Genomic DNA, 25,614 nt, shown 5'->3' with positions numbered 1-25,614 from the left:
TTATACCCAAAACAGGGACACTATTCCAGGGAACCAGCACATAACCTCCCAATGGGGAATTATGGTTTCCACATTATAATCCAATCCACAGGCCCACTTAATCTTTCACCAGCTGCCCCAAGAACAGCTATCTTTTTGTTAGATCAACCCCTATGTTTCATATTTTGGGATGCTATTTTAAGTGATATTTTTGTTTCAATTTTCAATTGTTTGTTTCTGGTAATTAAAAATAAAACTGATTTTTTTATATTGATCTTGCCTTCTGCAACCCTGCTATAGTAACTTATTGGTTCTTATAGATTTTCAGTTTTGTCTTTGTTTTGGTAGATTTCTTATGCAGACAATGACATTGTGAATAAAGAGTGTTTCACTTCTTTATTTCCAATCTGGATGTCTTTTATACTTTTTTCTTGCATTATTGCACTGGCTAGCATCTCCCAGTTTTGAGTAGAAGTGCTGAGAGCAGAAATCTTTGCCTTGTTCAGATGTTAGGTGCAAAGCAATCTGTCACCGTTTTATATGATGTTAACTGTTGTGATATTCTGATGTATAATAAGAAATATACGTTTGATCTTCCTCCCCTTTTCTGGCACAGAATTCCAAAACCCTTGGGATTTCCTTGATGAAGAGAGCTATAGAGGTGTCTTTTGTTGTGTTAGTGAAGTGAGTTTTGGAAAGCCATAGGTATAACCAAAGGAAGAGGACTGATTGTCAGAGGAGCCAACCATGTGATTAGAGAATTGAAACATCCAGTCCCACCCCCAGACCTCTAGGTAGGGGAGATGGGCTGGAGATTGAGTTCAATCACCAATGGGCAATGGTTTAATCAATCATGCCTATGTAATGAGGCCTCTATAAAAACCCCAAAGGAGAGGACTTGAAGAGCTTCCAGGTTGGTGATCACTTGGAGGTGCTGGGAGAGTGATGCACCCGGAGAGGCCATGGGAGCTCCAAGCCCCTTCCTCATGCCTTGCCCTATGTAGTTCTTCCATCTGCCTGTCCCTGAGTCATATAGCCTTTTATAATAAAACGGAGATCTAGGAAGTACAATGTTTCTCTGAGTCTGTGAGCCACTCTAACAAGTTAATCAGACCTGAGGAGGGGGTCATGGGAACCTCTGATTTATAGCCAGTTAGTCAGAAGCACAGATAACAGCTTGAGCCTGCAATTAGCTTCTGAAGTGGGTGGGGGTCTGAGGCAGCAGTCTGGTAGGACTGAACCCTTGACCTATGGAATCTGATGCTGTCTCCTGGTAGACAGTGTCAGAATTTAGTTGCATTCTAGGATACCCTACTAGTATCTAAGAATTGCTTGTTGTATGTGTGGGGAAATCTACCCCACCCCAGTGCTGAAACTGAGTCTCAGAACACACCAGGAGCTGTGTTTTTCAGATGCCTTTATCTACCTAGTTTGCCAACATCTTCTACTAGGAATAGATACTGATTTTGTCAAATACTTTTTTTTCTTCCTTCCTTCCCCTTCCTTTCCTTTCCTTTCTTCCTTTCTTCCTTTTCTTTCTTTCTCTCTTTTTGCATCTATTGAGAGGACTGTATCATTTTTCCCTTTTATTCTGTTAACGTGAAACAAATTGATTGATTTTTGAATGTTAAACCAGTCTTGTACTCCTAGTATAAACCCCACTTGTTATGGTGTATTTTTCTTTTGATATACTGTTTAATTCTATTTGCTAAAATTTTGTTAAGAATTTTTACATATATGTTCATGAGGGATATTGGTCTGTAGTTTCCTTGCAATATGTGTCTAGTTTTGGTATCAGAGTAATGCTGGTCTCACAGAAAGACTTGGGAAGTATTCCATCCACTTCCATTATCTGGAAGAGTTTGTGTAGAATTGATATCATTTGTTCCTTAAATGTTCAGTTGTAATTCACCAGTGAAGCCATCTTGGTCTGGAGTTTTGTTTGGTTTGGTTTTATGGGTACGTTTTAAAGTTATTTAAAATTTAAATGAATTCAGTTTTTTTTAAAGCTATAAGGTTATGCAGGTTACCTATTTCTTCTTGACTGAGCTTTTGCAGTTTGTGTCTTTCAAGAAATGTGTCCATTCATCCAAGATTTTACATTTATTGGCATAAAGGTGTTCCATTTATTGGCATGAATTTGTTCACATTATACCCTGCTATTCTTGCAATATCTGTAGAATCTGTGGTAAAATTACCTCTCCCATTCCTGATATTAGTAATTTGTGTCTTTTCTCTCTCTTTCTCTTTTCCTGATTAATCTGGCTGGAGGCTTATTAATTTTACTGACGTTCTCAAAGAACTAGATTTTGGCTTTAGTCCAGTATTTCTATTTTGTTTCCTACCTCACTGATTTTCACTTTGGTCTTTATTTCATTTCTTTTGCTTACTTTTGGTTTAATTTGATTTTCTTTTTCTAGTTCCTTAGGGTGGAAACTAAGGTCACTTATTTTAGATTTTTTTCTTCTTCTCATATATAGGCGTTTCATGCTAAAAGTGTCCTTTTAAATACCACTTTAGCTGTATTCCACAAATTTTGGTACATTGTGTTTTCATTTTCATTCAGTTCAAAGTATTTTCTAATTTTCCTTTTGATTTCTTCCTTGGTCATATGATATTTAGATGTGTATTATTTAGTTTCCAAATGTTTTGGAATTTTCCAGATATAGGTCTGTAATTTATTTCTAATTTAATTTCACTGTGGTCAGAGAAATACTTTGTGTGACTTGAATCCTTTTGCATTTATTGAGGCCCGTTTTGTAACTCAGAATGTAGTGTATCTTGGTAAATGTTCCTTGCATACTTGAAAAAAAATGTGTATTTTCCTGTTTGGGGGTAGAATGTTTTATAAAAGTCAACTAGGTCAAGCAGGGTGATATTGTTGTGCAAGTCTTTTATATCCTTATTGATTTTCTGTTTTTTCTTCTTCTTTCAGTAATTGAGAGATGGCTGATGAAATCGCTAACTGTAACTATGGATGTCTATTTCTCTCTGTACTTCTTTGGGGGAGGGGGATGTGGAGGTGAGAAGGTTGAGTACCACTCCCACCAGAAGCTGAGAATAAAACCCCATAGTTGACCATGTCAGGGAAGGGCAGTGGCTTGAGAGTCTACAGGAGAGCAGGGTGCCAGGAGGGGCCCCACCATACTGCCAAAGATGGAGGTAATGTCTCCTCCAGAAGGAAAGATGCTCAGTTGGGCTAAATTCTGGTCTAAACACTTTACAGTTCCTCTAACGTGGTGATTCTCAGACTAGGATGTGCCTCAGGATCACTGAGAACTTGTTAAAATGGGCTTCTGGGGCTTCCCTGGTGGTGCAGTGGTTGAGAGTCCACCTGCTGATGCAGGGGACACGGGTTCGTGCCCTGGTCTGGGAAGATCCCACATGCCGCAGAGTGGCTGGGCCTGTGAGCCATGGCTGCTGAGCCTGCGCATCTGGAGCCTGTGCTCCGCAACGGGAGAGGCCACAACAGTGAGAGGCCCGCGTACTGCAAAAAAAACAAAAACAAAAACAAAAAAAACAGCTTCTGGGCCCCACCCAGAGAGTTTCTGATTATGTAGGCCTTTGATGGGGCCCAAGACTTAGCATTTCTAACAAGTTCCCAGGTGATGCTCGTGATGCTGGTCCTGGACCGCTGCTCTAGCGCAGCCTCCCTCCACTTTGGGCCTTACACCTGCTCTCCCATTGCCCTGAACCCTATTCTGCCTCCACAGTTCCCACCCAACCTGGTTAACATCTATGCAGCTTCCCTGAGGTTCCATGTCCAGAAAGTCGCCTCACCAGATGCCCCTCGAGCCCCCCTACATCTCCATGTCACATTACACAGTGACTGCCTGTTACCGGTCACCCTGTCCTCCCCCGGACTGTCAGATCTCGGGAACAAAGGCTCCGTCTGGCTTGTTCATGATTGTACTCCTGGAGCAGAGCGCAAGCTCAGATATTCACTGCACAAATGATGTCTAATTCCTCAAAGTGTGAGTGGTCACAAAGGCCTCACCTGACCTTTCCATACATTCTGTGAACTGAATACTAATCGTAATGTCAACATGAAGATACCTGGAAATGGAACCAGAGTCTCCTGAGACCATTCCTTCCTTCTTGGGTGTTAGATGTGGGCAAGAAACACATGAAACAGGACAGGGGTTTGGGAGGGCAATAATTTCAAACACACATCCTCTCTTTGGAATTTCTTCCCGAAATGTACACACTACGAGTCACGGGGAGCTGTGGCTCCCTCCCAGAGGAGCTGTTCCTGTCACTTCTTAGCCCTTCAGGGCAGCATCTGCTTTGTGTCGGTGGCAGCTGCCAGGTGTAAAGATGAATGACCCAGGTTCCACCTTGATGGATAGCTGCCCCCAACAAACTGGCGCATGATCTACAGAGATCTTCTTTAGGAAATGTGACAAACAGTGATAGATGAGGAAGGTGAGCGGCTCTTCTGCTTCCAGAGACACCAGCTCTGAAGACACTTTTCCGTGGCTGATGAAAAATAGTCCACAACACAGATCCAAAGGGAAAAACAAAACAAAAACGCCAGTTCAAGTCGTGGGAATGAACAATGCCATGCATTTGGATAATCTGCACTTCTCAGAGATGGCTTTCACTCAGCTATTATAATTACCAGTGAGACAGACAGGATAGGTATTAGTATTCTCATTTTTCCCTTGGGTAAACTGAGGCTGGAAGAGGTTAAGTGTCAATTCCAAGGTCACAAGAACACTGCGGCAGAGCCAGGGCTACAGCCTGTCATCTGATTTCCACCCAGCGCTCCTTACATCCACTAGCCGGACAGTGGGGTGGGAAAAACACTGTCACCTATTTTCCTACAATGCAGTAAAGAAAGTGCTGACTCATAAGAAATGTTTGTGTACGCACGCTTTCTTCTCAAGGCTGATTTATGGGAGAAAAACATCATGGGAAAGCATTTGGTTGGAGCTGAGAATTAAAAAGAAAAGTGCTTTTTGTCATTTCAGGTATGCTGCATGCCACATTACCCAGCAAGCCCGAGGTACACGGAGCTGTAGCCGATGGTCGCTGCCACCTGCCTTTGATGTGGCGACACCGAGGCTTTATTCTTCTGGTGAAAGGCCTTACCAAAGCAGCTCCCCCTCTTTCCAACTGCAGTGCCACGTGCATTGCTTTAGAGGACAAAGCCGGGGTCCATGTACCAGCCTCAGGCCAATTAAGCCTAAAACAAATGCTTAGGCTGCCAGAGCCCTGATGACACTTCCAAGTGGGCCCCGACCCACAGCGGCAAGTCTGCCAGACGTGCGCCAGTAATCGGACTGATGCACCTACTCAGCGTCCACAGCTTCCCTAATGACGAGTGCTGTCGGCTGCTGGTTTAGGAGCACTTAAAACGCAAAAGCGTTAGAAAACGCAGTTGGTAAGCCCACAAGCCAGGCCCCCCTTGAGGCCATTTGCTGGACACACACTCTGGATCTTTCTACCAAGTCTAGGGGCATACATAGGAAAGCTGAGATGCAAGGTCAAAAAGGCCAGAGTTATTAAAGCAAGGGCTGAGAAGTCTCCAAGGGTGAGAGGAGCCTCAGATCAGGTGGGAAAAAACCATGGATTTTTCATCAAGAAAACACAAGCTCAGCATGGAAGAGGAAACAATTATTCATAAAACCCACACGTTGTAAATGCATGACCTCTCGTCCCATCGGAGAGAGATTCCAAGTGGCTAATAGCTTCAGGGTGATAAACTTGGGCTAGACTAACTTTGTATTATAAATGGATCAAATCCACACAGTTTAGAGGTTACAAAATTGTTTGTTCCCACCAATGTATTTTCATAAAAGCAGCAGAAATAAGAAAATGAGACTTAAGAAGAAGATAACTTCAACTATTTGATTCCAGAAATGTTTCCTGAGTGCCTCCTATGTTTTGCTGAGAAAAATGCCTCCCTTTGGGAAGAAAGAAACAACCTCCCAGGAGTTTACAGTCTCCGGCAGCAGAGGCGCACTGACGGAGCACCTGAATGGGGAGGGACCCAGACAGTCATCATTTTCACCAATTTGCAGCAACCGAGCAACGCACATCAAAATGCACAGGCTGCCCCTTCCTCGGAGACTATCAAATAGGTCGGGACCAGGCAGGTGTGGTGTTAGAAAGCTCTCCAGGTCATTGTGCCAGACGACAATCTAGCCTAGTTCTTCTGTTGTCCAGATATACAAACCGAGGCAATGCAAGGTCTTTACTCCTTCTTGCTACTTCTTTTTTTTGTTTGTTTGTTTTTGCGGTACGCGGGCCTCTCACTGTTGTGGCCTCTCCCGTTGCGGAGCACAGGCTCCGGACGCGCAGGCTCAGCGGCCATGGCTCACGGGCCCAGCTGCTCCGCGGCATGTGGGATCCTCCCGGACCAGGACACGAGCCCGTGTCCCCTGCATCGGCAGGCGGACTCTCAACCCCTGCGCCACCAGGGAAGCACACTACTTCTTCTTCATCGTCACTTTTTTCACTGACTCACTGACAGTCACCTCCAATGTTGGGAGTTAAGACAGGGAGGGAAGGAAGAAACGGAGTTCAGCTACTTGCCGTGGCATGGACGGGGAAGGGCTGGGTTGACGGGGCCACCATCCTCTGTGAACGTCACCTTCTCCACATCCGTGACATAGCATCAGAGTGGCCCCTGCTGAGGTGGCTCCCAGGACAGACCTGGAGGCCACAGACACATCAGATGGCCTGCTGCCCCCGTAGCTCTTCACTAAGATGTAAGGTGCCATTGCTTTATTCCTCATAATATCAGAATGACTTTTATGTCCTCGTGCAGGCAGGGATCACTTCTTCTTTCTTTTCCCCCTTTACCTTTGATATTCTAAATTGCTTTGGACACACTAGGAGGAAAAGCCAGAAAGGGGCTAACGCGAGTCTTCCGCAGGACCTGGGACTCTCAGAGCCTTGGCGCAGGATCCCAGCTCTTGAGATCAGAGCTAACCTGGGAACAGAGTCAGCTTTAAAGAACCCAACTCAAGAAAAAGCCCCCTCACCTAGAGGGGTGGGATAGGGAGGGTGGGAGGGAGGGAGACGCAAGAGGGAGGAGATATGGGGACATATGTATATGTATAGCTGATTCACTTTGTTAGAAAGCAGAAACTAACACACGATCGTAAAGCAATTATACTCCACTAAAGATGTTAAAAAAATAAAAAGAAAAAGAAAAAGCCCAAGTCGAGCAAAAACTGCATTTGTTAGGAGAATTCATGGAGAAAAAGAAAGTCTTCACAGGAATAAACATGATTTTTTATTAAAACCCAAAATTGCCAAGCGTGTGCAGCTTGCTGTCTGATTATCGTCCACAGGGAATCTGAAAATCTGGGGGAAAATAATGCACTGAGGAAAAAGTGCTGGGTCAGGGAAACAGAAGAGAAGCAGCGGAGGGCCCGGGAGGCGGGTCATTACCGATGCAGGAGATGGAGGGTGTCAGGGATCAGAATATCACTTGGAAGCTTCAGGGGGAAAAACTCAGACAGAGGGAAAGATGGTGTGGGATCCCTTCCTCTGCAGGCACCTCTCTCCCTCCCCACGGCAGCACCCCAGCTGTGCGACGGCTCCTTTCCCCAGATCAGGACAAGGGGAGGGCGAGTATCACGGAGGCTTGTGATCACTGAAGTCGCTGCTTCTACCCAAGCCCGGGGGCTCACGTCCCCAAGAGCCCTTGCAGCTGGGATCAGACTCCGTCTTTGCCTCTCAGTGATACTGAGGGAGTCTGCTTCCTGGGCTGTTAAGATGCTTCACAAGAAGTCTTTGCTGGGCAGATGAAAAGAGAAAATGTAAAGTCCCTTGGCCCAACACCTGGGTCTTCCAGCAATTCAGTGCCCATCAATTCATCCGTCCATTCATTCGTTGTCAGTAATCTGATGGCTCTGATCTCTCCCCCGGAAGTAAACCTGGAGTGTGCCCTACACAGAATTGCCGGGTAAGACATAGCAAACTAACCCAATAGAAATGAAACAAATCTCATACAAAACTCTCTCTCCCCAAACACAACCAAGCATCTTAGGCAGTAGGTGTAGTTGCTTCAAACATCACAATTCTGCCCAGTGCTTCCCAAACGTCAACCTGTTTTTGTGCGTCTGAACTATCTGTGTTGCTGTGTGTAGTAATAAATGCTCCTGTTTGTTGAGCGCTGCCAGAGCTGTGGAACCCAGACTCCATCAGTCTCCCTGTGGTTGCCAACAGCACAAATGTGAAGATTGGCTGCCTCACCCACCGCTAAGGAGTCCAGAGCCCATATCCACAGCCCCAGCCAGAGGCATCCCTCAGAAGCTCAGGATTCCTCAAGCTGAGGCATCTTATGGGGACGAGGCTCAGGGTGGGGATGGAGTCTCCCCCTCTCTCCCTGCGTCACCTAACTCATTCTTAACAACAGCACCAAGCAGCTGGTTTTCTTACAGATAGCAGGTGAAATGGATCACATTGCAAAAGGATAAGAGCTCTGTTAAGTAGCATCTTCAAATCTTCATTTGCAGATCATTAAATACTTAATCTGAGATGAAGCCGAGGTGTTTTAAATAACTGCTGATTAAGGAACAATTAGACATATTTAAGAAAATAAATTTGACACCATAGCGACAAAAAATATTAAAAATCCTCACATATGGAGATGCAGTCATTGAAAGTTGTATTCTGCTGTTTGTTTTTATTGTTTGATTTAGTGTGGGTGCCTCCAGGGCTCTGAGGTCCCCCTGGAGCGCTAATCCCATCCCCACATCAGCCTTCCTGAGGTGGGACCCATGGAGACCAGGGCCAAGGCACACCGTACCCGGGTCTAGGGCATCTGCTTTTTCTGCTACTGCAAGTCCAATTTCTGAAGTTGACTTCTAGAAGGGCCTTTTGAAAGCCCTTGAGCTGAGATGCATGCAGACCTGCTTCAGACTAAGGGTTTATAAATCCCTTTCCCAGGGAGAGACACAGCTCGGGGAGCGTTTCCAAAATTGGTGCAATTTGGGGCAACGAGATGTTTAGTCTAACAGGCCTCCCTTCCCACGAGGCAGCTTCCAAAAGCAGAGAAGATTCTGGCTGCCTCCGACAGAGCCTTCTGTAGGCTTCCTTTCCCGGGGCTTCTCAGCATTCTTCCACAGCAGACAAGGTCCTTAGAAAGAACTGGAAGGCCTTCTCGCTGCACTCCTGTGCTGGCCCAAACCCTCTACCTCTCCCCGTGGAAGCAGAGGGGGGCTGCTCAGATGGGGCAGGAAGCTGCCAACCAGCAGACGGGGTGGGTCTGGAGAAGGAGAAGAGCTGGGCCCACCCCAACCCTAGCAGAGGCCAAGGGACCTGCTAGAGCCCCAGGCCTCACTGCTCCGGCAACTTCCTGGGCTACAGTTTCTGCCCCCATTCAAAGGAAATAAGCCAAGGGCTCAAACTGAAGCCTGGAGTTTCCTGAAGTCCATCAACAGGTTTTTTGGAGCATCTATTAGAATGCCAGACACCGTTCCAGGCAGTGAGGATCCAGAGGGGCACAGATACCCTCTCCTGATGGAAGAAGACAGGGAATACACAGACTTGGAAGATAAAGGAAGACCACTCAGAGGAGAACAAGCAGAGGTTATATTCAGAGCTTCCTAGAGCAGGGAGTCAGCCACTGTCACTCGTGTTAGGCAGAGTCAAAGGCAGGCAGGGAACTGGGATGCCTTTAAGGTGGACATAGGGGAAAGACTTCAGGTGTGCCCTGGCTGGAGGTCGCTGGCCTCAGGAAGCTACAGAGGGGTTAATAGGGCATCCTATGTGCTTCGTTAGGGGAACATATTTGTCTCTCTTGGGTAGGTCCTGAGTTGGAGGCGGGGAGGCAAAAATTAGAGGGAGCTGGCACTGTCTGACTCAGTCTGGACCATTCTGGGCTGGCTGCTGCAGAAGTGGTGGGTTACAGTTTATTGCCATATGTGGTCTAGCCACTGTCCATTTGTATATTTAGTCTCTCACAAATCAATACGTAATGACGGGACCATGACGAGATACCACTGTATACTGGTTAGAATGGTGAAACAAAAAACAAACCAAAAAACCAACACCACCAAGTGCTGGTGAGGATGCAGACCAACTGCAGCTGCCGTCTCTTGCTGGTGGAAATGTAAGATGGTACAGCCGCTCTGGCAAAGGATTGCCAGATTCTTGTAAAGTTAAACATACAGTTACGTATGGCCCAGCAACTCAACTCCTAGGTATTTACTCAAGAAAAAATGAGACCTCATGTCTTCACAAGAACTTGATCACAAGTTGCTGTAGCAGCTGTAATCATGTCCCCTCAAAACTGAAAACGACTCACATATCCTCAGTAGGAAATAGATAAACAGCCTCTGGTCGCCCACACAATGGAATACTACACAGCAACAAAAAGGAAAGACCCGCCATATCCAACATCGTGAATGAACCCCACACGCATTACACGAAGGAAGGCAGACAGGCGCAAAACACCACGTACTATATGACTCCATCCTTTAGGTGATGCTCTGCAAAAGGCAAAACTGTAAGGACAGAAAACAGACTGCTGAGGACAGGTGTGAAGGGCTTGACTCCAAGGGGGAGCGAGTGAATTTGGGGAGTGAAGGAGCTGCTGTATATCTTGATGGTGGTGATGATTAAAGGGCTGTACGTTTTTTGTCAATGTTCAGAGAACTGTGCATTAAAAAAGGGGGTGAATTTTACTGTATATAGATTATATCGGAAAAATGGAAAAAATATAATGGGAAGTTATAACTATTATGAAGAAAAATAAATCAGGCTAGGGGAGAGAAAGAGTGAGCTAAGGGGATGCATTTTAGATGGGTGGTCAGGGAAGGTAGGGGAAGTGACATTTGAGCAGAGAGTGAACGGGGGAAGTGGGGCATGTGAATGTCTAGGGGAGAATGTTCCAGACCAAGGGACATAGTGCAGGGGCCTGAGGCCTGTGCCGCAGGGAGGGTTTCAGGAACAGTTGGTTGGAGAGTGAGAGAGGACATTAGAGCTGCAGCCCTAAATCCCGGCAAGCACATTAGATTTTAAGTTGGCTGGTGGCCATCGGAGGGTTTGATGAGTGACATGATGCGACTTATGCATTAAAAGGCTTACCCTGGATGGAGCATGGAGGATGGAGCAGGGCCTGGTGAGGTGGTGATAGGGGGTGACGGCTAGGACCAGGCAGGTGATGGTGGTGACGTGAGGGGTGGTCCTCCGATCTGGATTTGGGGCACCTGGGCTCGTTGAGACAGGATTATGCTGATTGGTTCTCTGCGGGTGGTGAGAAAATATGAGAAGAGGAGCGTCTGGAGTGAGTTAAGTGGTAAGCCAGGTAGGGTGGGCCAGGCACTGGGCGCAGCCAGAGCGAAGGCCGGGAGGCCAGGGAGGTGGGGTGTAGGGTGCAGGGTGGGGTGACCCCTCTCCCCGAGGGATCTTTTTTTTATTTTTTTGGTGGTACACGGACCTCTCATTGTTGTGGCCTCTCCTGTTGCGGAGCACAGGCTCCAGACGCGCAGGCTCAGCGGCCATGGCTCACAGGCCCAGCCGCTCCGCGGCACGTGGGATCTTCCCGGACCGGGGCACGAACCCGTGTCCCCTACATCGGCAGGCAGACTCTCAACCACTGCGCCACCAGGGAAGCCCTCCCCCAGGGATCTTGCTCCGGATCCTTCGAGGGCCCTGAAGGAAGTCTCCACCCCGCTGTCACCAGGTCTCCACCTCCACCTCCTACCACTGTTCTCCCAAGACATAGCCATCGGTGTCCAGCCCGAGGCCCCGCAGGCCGCCCCTGCATGCATCCTGTCTCCCATCCTTGGGCTCCTCTCGTCCCCTTATTCTTCTCTGACAGCCTGGCCTTGGCCTGGGGCCCTGCTCCCCTCTCCTCTGTCGTCTCATGTATCTCTTCCATTTCAGTGTCCGGCTCTCCTATGGCTGCTCCCGAATCTACCTTCCGGGCTCTACTCCTTTCCCACCAGCTGCCCCACGTTTCCTTCTGACTGTGGGAAGTTCTTTGGCAACTCAAGTTCAAGAGTTCGAAACGCGAGCCTTTGCTCTGTGCCCTCTGAACACGCAGGACATCCCCAGCCGCCCACGGGGGACTCCCATCTGTCCCCGTCTTCAGTGACAAGCTCCAGAGACGTGGCAGTTAACCTCTTGGGCACCTCTGGTCAAGTCTGTCCCCTTCCTGTCATTGTCACAGCCATTGCCTGGGCTCAGGCCCACATTCTGGCCCCCGGCCATGACCTCCTGCTAGGTCCCTCGTTTTTCTCCAACCCCTCCCCCATGCTATCGGGATAACATTTCCAAAATTTCCGTGTGCTGTCAGAGCCTTCCTTACAATCCTCACCAAAATAGCTCAGTTGAGAGAGTGTGAGACTGAAGACGCGCCTTCCTTATAAACGCCTGTGGGGTGAAAGTCTTGTTCCTTAGCAAGAAGCCCCTCCTGGCTTCTCCTTCTCGCCCAAGGTAACCATGCAGTTTACCATCCAAACCAGGACACTTCTGAACAAGAGGGCACCCTTAGAGGTCAGGCTGGGACAGCAGCATTTACCAGAAAACAAGGGCACCTCGCTCCGGCCTCATCTGCTGCCCTGTCTCCCATCCCCACGCCAGTCATGATCCCCATGGGGCCACAGGCATCAGATCAGCCTTCTGTCCGTGGGCCACGTTGTTTTTTCTGTTTGTTTGAAATGACTCTCCTCCTCCCCTGCTGAATTTAACCCTGCTTCTCCTTCAGACCTGGCTCTACTCCCATGTGTCTGTGAAAGTCAGCTAGAAAGTTCCCGGGGTGCCCTCAAAAACCCCTCCTGGGCTTCCCTGGTGGCGCAGTGGTTGAGAGTCCGCCTGCCGATGCAGGGGACACGGGTTCGTGCCCCGGTCTGGGAAGATCCCATGTGCCGCGGAGCGGCTGGGCCCGTGAGCCGTGGCCGCTGAGCCTGCGCGTCCGGAGCCTGTGCTCCGCAACGGCAGAGGCCACGACAGTGAGAGGCCCGCGTACCGCAAAAAAAAAACAAAAAACAAAAATCCTCCTGTTCCCTCTGGCTCTGCAATGGTGAGACCTCTGGCCCTGGACTCCTGCAGACAAGGGTGCAAACCTCGAGCAATTCCTTAAGATTAGACACCTCAGTTTCCATACCTATAAAATGGGTGTAACAGCACCATCTTTCAGGCCCTTGTGGGCATTGAATGACGGACATAATGTACGGGAATCACTCAACTGTGGTGGGGGACACTCAAATGATTACAGTCTCACAGAACTTATCACACTGCGGTGCAGACAGTGGCTACCCCCATAAAACCAGAAAGCTTAAAGCTGTGGTTTTCTCCGCTCATTATACCCCCAGCACAGTCCTGACTTCCTAGCAGGTGCCAGCAGACATCTGAATAGTGGAGGACTCCACGGGGAGGCGACAGAGAAGGCAGGCAGCCTGGCTGACCGACTGGAGGCTCTCCTCTCAAGTGTCAAGTGTAATCACTAGCTGCTCCTTTGCAAGGGGTCCCGGCGAGAAGCCGAGTCCTAGGAAGGTCTGGAGAGAAGAGATGGTTTATGAAATGCAGACTTGAATAAAACATCTACCTGCAGGGTAACCCCCTGGGCTACTCTTCCGATGGTTCCACTGAGTATGCTGTGAGCTCATTAGTCGGAAGCTCACGTCATTGGTCTTTAATAATGGAATATTTCCCCATCTTTTGGCGCATCTTATATATGTGTTTAAATCTCATTAGTGCCACACTTCACTGCTCTCTTACAGCCTTTCACATTACGCCTGTTCTCAGCAGAAGCTGTGAGCGCTCCCAGCAACTTGCAGTCACCACAGGTCCACTGCCTTCTAACAGGTTCAAGGGGCCCAGTGGATGAGGCAGTTCAGAGGCCTTTCTTAATGAATCCAGCATCACCACGGACCACGTGGCCCCCTAATCCAAGGAGGTGAGAGAGAGGCAGGACCTGAAATACAGGCAAAGGCTATTTGCTATTTTGCTAAAGCTGGAACAAGGGGGCTTCTTTCATGGAGGATAAAAGACTAAAAATCAATGACAGGGCTGTCTGCAGGCTCAAGTTTCATCTCATCTCAAGAAAGAAAAAAAACACACACAGGAATCAGTCACTCCAGTCTTTCTCTATTAGATTTATTTCGAAGATGTCACTGGCGTTGGCAGTCAAGGGGTATCGGCTATTTATCTGAAGGATACTTGATAATCCATTTGTTTATTGATTGGGTTAAGCAGGTGTATGTAACCTTGTTTACTTGGAAGGATAAGAGATCCTGTATTATGTGAAAGAGAAATTTTCTATGGGTTCAGAAGAGTTCTGTTAACATAGCAAAAGACAGAAAGTTATTGGGGTGGAAAAATAAAATCAAGTGCTGTCTAAGCTCTCAGCAAATTCAGAGGAACCCAGAAAAGTATGTGAAATTGAAGATCTGCAAAGAGGGCGGCCATTTTCTCATAGAATCGTAGGTGGAGAGAAATGAACCAGTGCCCGGGACCGGTTGGAGGGGCGGGAGCTCAGGAGAGATTGCTCCCCAGTTTTCACGCTGGCTGCCTGCAGACACGAATTCTTGTGAGGAACACGAAGAGGGAGTTGGAGACTCAACCGTAAAGACGGCGAAGTGAAATGTTAGTACGTGTGAAGGAGGAAGCTTGCCAGAGGAAAATCACTGGAGCCTTATAAAGGGTCAGGCATTTTAGACAACGGTGAAGTTTTGGTTGCTTAAAAAATGTTCAGAAAACAAGCTACACCTGGACAAAGTTGTAAGTCAGTTCCTTTGAGACAGGAGCAAAGAAACTTATAAGCAAACCTTTGTAACTCTGAATGGCAGTCACATCACCGTGAGCATGGTTTTCTTTCTCTGCGAAGAAAACCATTTAATAAACAGTTTGGACTGATTGCATTTACTCAAGGCTGAAGTCAGGATTTTCTCCTTGTCAGGTGCTGCTGTCTGAATGCTTGTGTCCCCCCCGCCCCAATTCATATGTTGAAATCCCAACCCCAAAGGTGATGGTGATAGGAGGTTCGGCCTTTGGCAGGTGATTAGGTATTGACGGTTGAGCCTTCATGATGAGATTAGTGTCCTTATAAAAGATATTCCAGACAGCTGGCTGGTCCATTCTGCCCTGTGAGGACACAGTAAGAAATCGCTCTCCGGGAAACAGGCTCGTCAGACAGTGAATCTACTGACTCAGCAGTCTTGGACTTCCCCGCCTCCAGCACTAAGAGAGAGAAATTTCTGTTGTTTATAAGCCGCTCAGTTTATGGTATTTTGTTACAGCAGCCTGAATGGATGAAGACATCGGGGCTAAACCCATTTTACTATAATGAGAGAATCACAGTGTGTTGGAGGTGGGAGTGGCCTCAGCTCTCCCCAACGCTCTCATCTTGCAGAGGAGAATGTAAGAGAAGAGGTAACTGTGGTTCTGAAGAACCTAGGGGCAGGACAGGAATAAACACGCAGATGTAGAGAATGGACTTGAGGACACCGGGAGGGGGAACTGTAAGCTGGGATGAAGTGAGACAGTGGCATGGACATATATACACTACCAAATGTAAGATAGATAGCTAGTGGGAAGCAGCCGCATAGCACAGGGAGATCAGCTTGGTGCTCTGTGACCACCTAGAGGGGTGGGATAGGGAGGGTGGGAGGGAGACGCAAGAGGGAGGGGATATGGGGATATATGTATACATATAGCTGATTCACTTTGTTAGACAGCAGAAACTAACACACCATTGTAGAGCAATTAGACTCCAACAACGATGTTAAAAAAAAAAAAAGAGGTAACTGATCCCTCATCGTGCAGCTACTTGCTCAGCAGAAGAAGCTGACCCATGACCACAGAGCTGGCTGCTGGGGCCTGAGGACCACGCCGGGGCCAGCTTGAGTGTGTGAATGATGGCCACCAGAGGGAGAGGACGGTCATCTGAGGAGATGATGCAAGGCATCCCTGCACCCAAATATTTCTCTAGGCCTCAACCCCCCCCACCTCACTACTGACGTGGGTACGGGAGGTGGCAGCCAGTGACACCTGGGCCGCGCCTACAGCTCTTCCACCTGCAGGTGGCGCCTCTAGGATTTCTAGGTTCCGTGTCGGATGCCATGGTTACACTAGATTCTGCTTTGCGTCTTACCCTTTGACTTCTGCGGGCTTATGATTTTCCATGTGATGTCCATTTAATCAGACCCTCTGGTGTCCTGCAACCCACTGTTTACTGATTATGCCTCATCTCAAATTATTTCCTCAACTACCATCCACCAGACTGAACCCCAGCCTCTGGAGAGGGAGTCCCCCAGGTTGAGGCATCTCTAGTCCCCTAAGGGGTCTGATTTGTTCATTTTCTCCCTCCTACCTCTTAGGTCTCCTGTGGACCTTGTGCTCAGTGTACTTCTGGGTGTCCTTGGCAGGCAGCTCAGTGTGAGTCCCGCCTCCCTGGGCAGACCACCAAGACTCTGTTTCTGCCTCTGTAAGTGGAGAGTAACAGCAGCTGCGTCACAGGTGACTGGTGTGGACTGAACGGAGCAGGAGATCGTATTCTTAGAACAATGGCGTCACAGCAAGTGTTAATACGTGTTAGTCCCCTTTGGGTGGCTCTTTTCTTGGATCGTGGATATTTTTAGTTCACGTAGGCATCACATTCGATGAGTTCACGGGGTGAATGAGACCGCCCAGAGGAAGCCATCATCTGTTCAGATCAGCTCTGCTGGGAAGGCAGTAAAAGTGGATCAAACGTCCACCCAAACTCTCTCCAAACAGTGAGCTGAAATCTAGGGCTTAAAGTAAAGTTTTCGTTCATGGTGGGTGAAATAAAGTTGTCATATTGGGTATAATACTTCATAAGCCACTTAACTCAGGTGTGTAAAAAGGGTAACTATTCCCCGCTACTCAAGCTATTTTTTTCCCTCAAGCTTCTATGCCAACTGTGGCAGAATTTAAGGCAAGTTAAGGAAACTCAGCGACCTGAAGGTCTCTCCTAAGGTTTCCAGCCATTATCAGTCCCTCAAGCCATGTCCACCCTCTTGTGGGCAAGGTGATGGGAAGCAGGGGTGTACCCCATGTCAATGGGGAAGATGCTGTTTGTCCCCTGCCACCTTCCGTTCATGATGGCATCTCTGGTGATGGCCACCACCCTGTTTTGCCTATCAGCATCCCCGTTGGTATCTTCCAAGGCAGCTGGTCCTCCACTGGCCTTGGACTTGGGCGATCCACGGGCTGTTGCCAACAGCTGAGACCTTACGGCCCCGATGTGCACAGGTGTGCACGTGCGTTCTCCCATGCCCTGTGGTCTTAGAGCAAAGAGAGGGACAAGGGCTTCAACTCTTCGTCCAGCTTTCTCTTCTTCTCTAGATTCTCCCTGTTGTCCACGTAGCATCCTCAGCCCATTTCCGTGGCTGAAAGTGTCTGAGGGCAGAGGCCCACTGGCTAAATATCCTGTCACACCTCTTGCTCGTGCTACGCCTTGGACCTCAAAATCCAGAACTGAATGTTAACGTACTTTCTTTCTTTTTATATTTTACTTGGTCATTCTTTCTCAGGGAACAAGGAGCCAGATCTGCTTTGTTTGACCATCTGCTTTATTTGTGGGAGGAGTACCACTAAGACGATGTAAACAAAAAAAAAAAAAAAAAGGACAAAGTCCAGAAAACAAAACCAAAAATAAAAACAGAAGCCCACCCAATAAACGTCACATATCAGGCCTCTCCACAGGCAAAAGTTTGCGATGCAAGGCACAGCGATGGAGGCCAGAGAGCTGAGCAGCGAAAGGTAAGCTGGCTCTTTCCAAACAAAGGAGTCAGGACCAGGGGCGAGGCTCTGTGCCCCGCAGAACTGGAGGTGAGAAGCCGGCTCCGGAGCGCCCGACTCGCCGGCGGTGGGATGGGCGGTTACGAGCATCATTTAGCAGCACAGTGCGTTTAGGAGCAGACATCAAGGCTGCGAGCTTACTTCTGAGAAGAAGCTGCGCTTGCAAGATTGTGACAGCGTCTTCCCTCTCCTTCCCAGCAGTGCAAACAACCATTCTTCACGTTAGTCTGTCTCATGTCAGACCCTCATCCATCTCTATCCGAATGGCCTGTGATGAACACTGTCCAAAGAGCTTCTCTAAAAGCCTCACTAGCACAAACGTGCCAACGCCAGGAGTGGCTCCTCCCCGCTGGAGGTCACGCCCCACCGTCTGCAAAATTACCGCCCCCCTGAGACGGGAGCTGTGGCCTCTGCCCACCGTGGCAGCCCCTGCTTTGCATGAGACCTTCTCATCCCCACTAAGTCTTTTCTGGTCCCATCTTGCGTCTCTCCATGGCTGCTAGTGACCACCCTTTATTCATTTCAGTGGCATGTTTAGTCCCCTCCGAGCTTCTGCTTTTGACCTTTCTTAGTCTTTCTGTCAAATGGTTTTGGTGGAGAAAAGTGCAATTTACCCGGCACTGGAAAGCACAGGTAAAGTTGGTTTTCTAATTGTACTTCTTTGCTCTGAGCTGCTGAAGTCAGGCTCAGCGGTGTGTGTGTGTTGAGGGCGGGGCTCACCTCATGCCTCCCTCCTCCTTCTCTCCTTTCCCCCACATGCCCTTTCTGCATCTGGTTGAGGCAAGATGATGATGGTGACCAGGGACCTGCAGTGGTCACGCACAGGTGATTTGCCTCCCTAGGCTTCCTGGGGCTAATTTCTTATCCTAACCCAAAGAGGATCTTATTTTGACAGTGTTTGAATGTCTTGTAAAAATGAATCTATAATTCCATTGGCAAACTATATTAAAATAATGAAAAGGCAACATTGCTGGATTAAAAATTGTGCCACAGGGAATTGTAGGGACTGAAAGACGGGTGTATCACCTTCCTGGGGCTGCTGTAACAAATTACCACAAACCTAGTGGCTTAAAACAACAGAAGTGTATTTTTTTACAAGCTCTCGAGGCCAGTAGTCTGAAATGAGTCTTATGGGGCTAAAGCCAAGCATTTGGCAGTGCTGCTTTCCCCTGGAGGCTCTAGGAGAGAATCCCTTCCTTGCCTCTTCCAGCTTCTGGTGGCCAGTGGCATTCCCTAGCTTGCAGCTGCATCACTCCAATCTTGGCTTCTGATGTCACACTGTCTTCTCTTTATCTGAAGTCAAACCTCCCTCTGCTTTATTCTTATAAGGACACTTATGATTACAATTAGGGCCTAACTGGATAATCCAGGACAATCTATCCATCTCAAAATCCTTACCTTAATCCTATCTGTCTCTTTTGCAGTAACTGTACAGGTTTCAGGGATTAGGACATGGATATCTCTGGGGGCCATTACTCAGCCCACCAAAACAGGGAGACCGTTTTCAGCTTGGGCCCCAGGCAGGAAGGGATCCTTCTAGCCAAAGGGAGTGGATGACACCTGTGCCCTTTGCCTCAGCACTCAGGGAGGTCATCAGCCTGGTCCAAGTGCCAGTAGATGAGGGACGTTGCTGCAGGGCCCCTCAAGTGGACCCAAAGTATTCCCCGGGTTAGCACACACCATAAGCAGACATCACTTTGCAGAGTTGTTTTGGAGAGAAAATCATGGTCACCAAACCAAGTGATAATTCCAAGCGATGAGAGATTAGAAGATTGTGGCAGACACTGCTGGTTGCCCACCCCAAGGCCCTTCCCATCTTTACTGCAGGCATAATTCTGATTTTCCCAAACCGAACATGCCCAGCCCCAGGGGGTGAATCCGCATTGGTCACAGTCTCACGCCCACCTGATCACCATGGGGCCTCTTGTTAAATGCAGATGCAGACTCATTAGGTCTGAGGTGGGTCTAAGACCCTGCAACTCTAACAGGCTCCCTGGTGAAGTGGATGTGCTTCTCCTTGGACCACACCTTGAGCAGAGAGGATCTAAGCCAATCACAGCAATCACACCGCCCCTTGCCAGAGACTAGTCCAGGGTAAGCATGTGACTCAGTCTTAGCCAATGAAAGCTACAAGAAGATGAGCTGAAGGTCAGGGTGGACTTCTGAGAGAGATTTCCTTCCTGATGAAAGACAAGAGAATTCTAAAGAGAAAACAATACTGCCCTCACCCCTCCCTTCCTGCTTTGTGCAATGTCATCAGAGGACATGAGGCCTTGAGCTATGGCAGCTATCTCGTCACCAAGACACACATACTTGAGGAGAAAAGCCAATTCACTGAGGAGGGAAATGAGGGGAACATCTCTGAGCCATCAAAATCCCAGGACTCCTACTGCCAGATTTTCTTGTTAAGTAGTATATAGATTCCATATGGTTTAATCCACGGTTGCTCAGGTTGCTATTGTTTGTAGCTGGATACACCTAACCTCAGAAGGAACCTACAGAACAAGGAAAGGCACAGAGAATTGGAGTCCAGATACGACCACCAGAAGAAGACTAAAGACCCACCAATTCTTCACAGTGAGGAGCGACTTTAGCTTGCTGTATGAACCTCACTGCATGGCACGCAATCATTACTGTGAGGCTTTATGCAGTTACAATATGGTAAGTGTGCCTTTGGTGCTCATTCCTGAGTTTGTAACAGGGTCTCAAGAACCCTTTAATCATCTTCATAAGTCACAATTGGGTAAATCCTACCTATAATAATTAGGATTCTGATGTTGACACAACTGCTAAACCCTTTAAGTCACACACTTCCCCTTTTATCTAAAATATCTAAAACCCCTCCACATGAGATATTTCGTGCATGTCCTTTTCAGTATGTTTATTTCAGCCGGGGTACCACATCTCATGCACACGCTTCCCAAATCAGTCAGGTGTCCCTCAGCTCCATGCATCACAGCAATCAGTCACAGGATTAATTAATCCTCAGTGTAACTTAAGCTACTTTCACGAAAACCCCAGGCAAATAGACATAAATACCTATTTTTCTTGCTGAATTGATTGTTCGAATTCCCTCTCATTTCCTCATTGAGATCAGACTTAATTATGCAATATCGTAGAAATACACAAACATCTGTGATTTTATTTCTAAGCACATTTGAATGACAAAGAATTCAGTGTCCTGTGTGGTTTCAGGAACATGATGGACCTTCTTGAGGCTGGGGGTAGGGGGAGTGGGGAATAAAGAAGGAAGGAAAAAATAACTTCCTTTATTCAGATGATATGGGATTCAAAATATGTCAAACAATCAAAGGAGAAAGACCTGTGACATTTCATAGTGCAGGTTCTAGGTTCTATACTGATTTTTCTTTTAAGGAGTAAATCTTAAGGATGTCACCATTGTCTTTGGCATATGGTTATAGCATGCCTGTAGCACTGATTAGCTACATAACTTTTAATCGAGCAGGTTAAATTATGTCTGACAATTCCCCTCCCATCCAGCCCTGTCCTTCTATTTTCTGAGTCAGCACACTCACTCCTAGAGGAGCCTGCATCTTGCAGAGCTGTCACTTCTATCAAACACAATGCCCTCAGGGCTTATGCTCATCATTAAAGAAATGAAAAAACTTGTTAGAGTATTAGCTGAGCCCAGTGCAGCGCCGTTAATTTTTAGAGATGTATCTAGGTCATACATCTGCATGTTGCATATAAACACACCAGCTAGTTACCCAGTATTTGCATGTTTCTGAACTGTTAGAGCCATGCTTGTTGGAGAACTGCTGTTTATTTTGGCCCCGAATGGAGAATAATTGTTTCTCCATGATATAATCATAGAGTAACTGGGATGCTTCTTCTGAAAGTTGGCCGCCACAAAAATATTTCCAACCATCTCTTTTGGAGACTAAAGGACATTAACATTCCTGTTTCTGTTAACTAATAGTTCTTTATATAGAAGAATCTTTTTTTTTTTTTTTTTCTAGTTGCGGTGAGCAGAGGCTACTCTTCGTTGCAGTGCGCGGGCTTCTCATTGCAGTGGCTTCTCTTGTTGCGGAGCATAGGCTCTAGGAGCACGGGCCTCAGTAGTTGTGGCACACGGGCTCAGTAGTTGTGGCTCGTGGGTTCTACAGCACAGGCTCAGTAGTTGTGGTGCACAGGCTTAATTGCTCTGCGGTATGTGGGATCTTCCCAGCTCAGGGTTCGAACCCGTGTCCCCTTCATTGGCAGGCAGATTCTTAACCACTGCACCACCAGGGAAGCCCTAGAAGAATCTTTTGATGCCCAAATGATTCAGTAATTCTCCACATCTCATTTTATCTTCTGAGTAGAAAGAATGTCCCTTTAGAGGCAATGAAGATTTGACACACAGCTGAAACAATGAAGTCACAATATGTTGTCCTTTGGGTAGAAATTAAGCTTCACTGAGAAATAAAATAAGAATTGAGTATTTTGGTGGTGGTGAATAAAGAATATTTGAAGTATGTGTACCTCAAAGGCGTTCTGTTATAAAAGATAAAGAAAATGTGCGAGAAGGCTGCAACAGCCATTTCTTTCAGTGTGATACCATGCCAATCCAAAACGTAACCCAAGCAGGCCAAAATCAGAATAAAAACTTTGACCTTGTAAATGCCACCCCTGTGAAGATCTGTGTGCCATTTTAAGGACAGGTATTTCTTGTGAGGCTGAACTAACCTGATGGGTTCTAACACAGCCTTCTCACAGCTGATGTCATAAAAATCTAAGGAACAGGAACCCAGGCAAGCACAATAGCATCGTCAGCCAGTAAGAATTCAGAGACAACCAGCCAGTATGTCCTGAGATGGACCTTCGCGAGACAGATGAGAAAACTGAGGTTGAGAAAAAGTGAAGGAGCCTGACTAGTTCCGTCATCACGCTTTAACTGAAAAGTGCAGTGCATCAATTCCTATTATTGTGGAACCTGTGTAAAGTAAAGTTTTCCAAACGTAGCTGGCGTTCACGATAGTAACATGAGAGTTCTAGGAAAGAACTGTAATGCTTTTCATAGCAACTTGTAACGCGATTTGAACTGATACAAATTTAGGGCACCCACTATAACCTGTGCTTTATTCTCTGAGAGCTCAGAACCCCGGGAAGAGCTGGGTAAGCGACGGTGCAAGACAGAATCCAACAAAGACAGGATTGTTCAGTAAAGGGTGGGGAGAGAGTAGAGGAGGGCGGTGTGCTGAACATTAACCAAAGGGAGTAGTAACGATGGACAAGTGAGTCCCTATGAGGGCCCTGACCACCTTTCTGATGACCTTTTACACTGAGCTTCGATGAACATTCCAACCACAGTCTAGAGATTTGTCAGTCCCAACAAAGTGGAATACTGACAATATGATCACATCGAGATGTAACTTGTAGTTGCAAAGTCACATGCGATTAGATCACTGGCACTTTTGTGACTCAGTGATATGACATGATTAGGTCTGAAGCCAGACCATGAACACGCACGATGATGGTGTGATTAACCAGGCCGACTAATGGGCATGGTGAGTCACAGCATCTGAAAGTCTGAGACTGCCTGGAGCTGAGGAGTTAGAGCTCATTTTCATGATAGCTCCAAAAGATGAGATTGCTCACTAGAAAGGGGAAAATATCCCTTCGATCAAAAATGTTTCAGTTATTAGATATTATAGTAAGGGAATGATGGTTGGAGTTTCTGACATCATTTTCTTGCCATTGTCTGAAGGTTTTGTGTTAATTAATCACCAGCAGGTTCAGGCGAAGCAGCACACTGTGATAGGTTCTTTCCCATATCTGCCACTTGCACTTGGGAAGCTTAATATGCTAAGCCTTAGTTTTCTCGTCTGTAAAACAGGGATTCTAATATTCCTTTCTTATTGGTTGTAAGAGGATTAAATAACATGCAAAGTGTCTGGCACATAGTAGGTGCTATTAAATATTTGAACTTTTACGAGATATATGTCAAAACAGAATCATCTTCAAGAAGCTTGTTTCGAGAGCAGGAAGATGGCGGAAGAGTAAGACGCGGAGATCACCTTCCTCCCCACAGATACACCAGAAATACATCTACATGTGGAACAACTCCTACAGAACACCTACTGAAGGCTGGCAGAAGACCTCAGACCTCCCAAAAGGCAAGAAACTCCCCACGTACCTGGGTAGGGCAAAAGAAAAAAAGAATAAACAGAGACAAAAGGATAGGGACGGCACCTGCACCAGTGGGAGGGAGCTGTGAAGGAGGAAAAGTTTCCACACACTAGGAAGCCCCTTCGCGGGCGGAGACTGCGGGTGGCGGAGGGGGGAGCTTCGAAGCCGCGGAGGAGAGCACAGCAACGGGTGCGGAGGGCAAAGCGGGGAGATTCCCGCACAGAGGATCGGTGCCGACCAGCACTCACCAGCCGAGAGGCTTGTCTGCTCACCCGCCGGGGCGGGCGGGGCTGCGAGCTGAGGCTCTGAGGCTCGGGTTTCGGTTTCGGACGGAGCGCAGGGAGAGGACTGGGGTTGGCGGCTTGAACATAGCCTGAAGGGGTTAGTGCACCACGGCTAGCCGGGAGGGAGTCCGGGGAAAAGTCTGCACCTGCCGAAGAGGCAAGAGACTTTTTCTTCCCTCTTTGTTTCCTGGTGCGCAAGGAGAGGGGTTTAAGAACGCTGCTTAAAGGAACTCCAGAGACGGGCGCGAGCCGCGGCTAAAAGCGCGGACCCCAGAGACGGGCGGGAGACGTTGGGGCTGCTGCTGCCGCCACCAAGGGGCCTGTGTGCGAGCACAGGTCACTCTCCACGCCCCTCTTCCGCGGAGCCTGTGCAGCCCGCCACTGCCGGGTTCCCGGGATCCGGGGACGACTTCCCCGGGAGGGCGCACGGCGGGCCTCGGGCTGGTGCCACGTCTCGCCGGCCTCTGCTGCCGCAGGCCCGCCCCGCATTCCGTGCCCCTCCCTCCCCGCCGGCCTGAGTGCGCCAGAGCCCCCGAATCAGCGGCTCCTTTAACGCCGTCCTGTCTGAGCAAAAAACAGACGCCCTCCAGCGACCTACACGCAGAGGCAGGGCCAAATCCAAAGCTGAGCCCCTGTGAGCTGTGAGAACAAAGAAGAGAAAGGGCAATCTCTCCCAGCAGCCTCAGAAGCAGCGGATTAAAGCTCCACAATCAACTTGATGTACCCTGCATCTGTGGAACACCTGAATAGACAACCAATCATCCCAAATTAAGGAGGTGGACTTCGAGAGCAAGATCTATGATTTTTTTCCCTATTCCTCTTTTTGTGAATGTGTATGTGTATGCTTCTGTGTGAGATCTTGTCTGTATAGTCTTGCTTCCACCATTTGTCCTAGGGTTCTATCCGTCCATGGTTTTTTCTTAAAATTTTTCTCTTAATGATCAATTTTAATTTTAAGAACGTTATTATACTTTACCTTCTTTCTTTCTTTCTTTCTTTCTTTCTTTCTTTCTTTCTTTCTTTCTTTCTTTCTTTTTCCTTCCTTCCTTCCTTCCCTCCTTTAGACAACGAATCATCCCAAATTGAGGAGGTGGTCTCTGACAGCAAGATTTATGATTTTTCCCCCTTTACCTCTTTTAGTGAGGGTGTATGTGTACGCTTCTGTGTAAGATTTTGTCTGTATAGCTTTGCTTCCAACATTTGTCCTAAGGTTCTATCCATCCCTTTTTTTTTTTCTAAATAAGAATTTTTTAATTCAATAACTTTATTATACTTTATTTTATTTTTACTGTATCTTCTTTCTTTCTGTTTTTCCTTCTTTCCCTCCTTCCTTCCTTCCTCCCTCCCTCCCTCCTTTCGTTCCTTCTTGCCTTCTTTCCTTCTTTGCTTTTCTTTCTTTCTTCCTTCCTTCCTTCCTTCCCTCCTTCCTTCCCTCCTTTCCTTCTTTCTTTCCTCATACTTCTACTAATTCCCTTTACTTTTTCTCCCT

This window comes from Grampus griseus, assembly GCF_964374135.1.
Source record: "Grampus griseus genome assembly, chromosome: 16".
Classification (NCBI taxonomy): domain Eukaryota; kingdom Metazoa; phylum Chordata; class Mammalia; order Artiodactyla; family Delphinidae; genus Grampus; species Grampus griseus.
The sequence above is the reverse complement of the archived record's forward strand: the minus strand, read 5'-3'. Positions refer to the sequence as shown.